The 2,385-nt window shown below is 40.4% G+C and overlaps 1 non-coding gene across 1 annotated transcript; it reads right to left on the minus strand.

Annotated features, from left to right (window-relative positions):
• Positions 1-1,761: 1,761 nt before the first annotated feature.
• Positions 1,762-1,868, minus strand: LOC130460200 (small nucleolar RNA R71). Its single transcript, XR_008920141.1, has one exon. It is a non-coding gene; the product is annotated as a small nucleolar RNA R71 (small nucleolar RNA).
• Between the last annotated feature and the right edge of the window lie 517 nt (positions 1,869-2,385).

Raw genomic sequence — 2,385 nt, forward strand, 5'->3', positions numbered from 1 at the left:
GCTGAGGGAGAAATGCGACCATCGGGCGGAAAGAAGAGGAAATTAAAGTCATCTATGCGCGCCCGATCGGGCGCACTTCGCCCGGTCCGGATCGGGCGGCCAAATAAGAGCAGCTGTGAAAAATTCGAAAACCGCCCGATCGGGCGGAATTTGGCCCGATCGGGCGAAGCGTCGCCCGATCGGGCGACGCCAACCTCCAGCAGTTTTCGCGCATTTACTTTTCCACTTTTTAGGCTTTATTTTGGCAAACTATATAAACGAGCCTTAGTTAATTTGAGAGGCATCTTATTTTCTAGTATTAGACCCTTAGTTTATTTTCTCTTAATCTAGTTTTCTCTCAAATTTGTTCCAAGCACTTATTTTTAGTTTCAATCAAAGCTTCAATTTTTAGTTCATCCTTTTGTTCTACATTTAGGTATTGCTTTCTATTTTGCTTTATTAATTACTTTTAATTATGTTTTCAATCATGTTAATTGTTAATATGCTTGAGTAGTCTAATTTCTAGGGTTTGGGGATCCATGATTATTATGAAGGGATATTGAATAATTGTGATTGTTGGCATTGTAATTAATTCCTATTGATTGGTTTATTTCACTATACAGTTAGATTTGCGCAGGTTTAATTGTGGTAGTTATGCAATATCAAATTAAGATTCGAGAGATGCAATTTGATGTTTAGGCTTGTGTCAATAGGTGGAATTAGGATTAATACGTAGCGAGATCCCGTTAATTCTAAGTCTATGATTAGTACCGATTCGAGAGAGCATGCTAGTCTAATTAATTACCTTGTTGATTATCGTGATTGTTCGTTGTCCTGGATTGTTATTTGTTGGTGAACCTATGCCCTAGATTCCTTAATATATTGATTCATATTCATTTAATTATCGTTTGTAGTCTTAGTATACAAATCACCAACCAACTCTTGTTCCCAATAGTCTAGTTTAATTAATTGATAGTAGAAAGAACGCTTGTTTCCCTGTGGATTCGATCCTGACTTCCCTTGCTACCTTGCTAGCGAACTTAGGTTATTTTTGATTAGGTGATACGACTTTAGCCTGTCAAATTTTGTCGCCGTTGCCGGGGAGACGGTTTTATTTTCTGTTGTTGATTGCTTATCTTAGATTATTGTATGTTACTACTCAAGGAACTCACGTTCCTTGAGACCGGATCTCACATTGTTTTGTAGTCTTTGTCTATGCCCAGGACCGTAGGTACTAGTAATCTTACTCCATTCGATCCTGAGCCCGAAAGAACCTTTCGTAGACGAAGAACTTTCATTGCACAGTGTGGGAATTACTCTGATTCTGATCATAATATTGGGGATCTTTTTCCTTCAGATACAGATTCTGTTTCAGAGATAGAGATGGGTGACGAAACTCCACTACCGCCACCTACCCCACGGCTTACAGACTATTCTAAGCCAAGTCTGTCCGTGCTACCAAAGGCAATCATGCCTTCTATTGCAGTTGAGACCTTCAAGATTGAGCCTGCATTGATTAACATGATTGAGAGACGCCAGTACGGTGGGGAACCAGGTGAAGATCCGAATCTTCACATATAGTCCTTCATCCAATATTGTTCCACCATCAAGCAAAAAGGATTGACTCCGGAGCAGACTATGGAGATACTTTTCACGTTCTCTTTGAGTGGGAAAGCTAAATTGTGGATTAATGGGTTGAATCGGGCGGCTTTGAAAATCACTAATTGGGAGTCATTGGCTCTTGCTTTTTATGTTAAATATTTTCCACCTCAGTAAATGGCTCGTCTGAGGGGTCAGATATTAGGTATCTCACAACAAGCAGATGAGAGTTTGTTTGAGGTCTGAGAGAGATTCAAGGACTTGCAGAGAGAGTGCCCGCACCATGGTTTGGATGATTGGTTCTTGATTCAGCAGTTTTATAATGGTCTGGGTAATGAGTCTAGATGTTTGTTGGATTCAGCTGCCAGTGGGAGATTCATGCAACTTGAGGTGCCTAAAGCTATGGAGGTGATTGAGGAGATAGCCATTCATAATGCCCAGTATGGGAATCCTAGAGGTTTATCTAATAGGGGTGGTAAGCATGATTTAAATTCTATTGAACAATTAACTGCCCAATTGACTGCTTTACACTATAAGTTTGATAATATGCAAGCAGCCAATGCTCAATCTGCCCAACCTGTTAGTGTAGCTGCTATGAGTGCCCAACCTGCTACGTACTGTTTGTGAAAGTTGTGGAATGTCTGGTCATTATGCATAGGAATGTAGGAGCTCTGTTGAACAATGTAACGCATTTCAATCCTACAAACAAAACAACCCATTCTCCAACTCTTACAATGAGGGCTACAAAAACAACCCTCTACTATCCTACAGGAGCAACAATATCCAGAACCCTCACCAAGTCCAACA

This window comes from Spinacia oleracea, chromosome 4 (assembly GCF_020520425.1).
Source record: "Spinacia oleracea cultivar Varoflay chromosome 4, BTI_SOV_V1, whole genome shotgun sequence".
NCBI classification, from domain to species: Eukaryota; Viridiplantae; Streptophyta; class Magnoliopsida; order Caryophyllales; family Amaranthaceae; genus Spinacia; species Spinacia oleracea.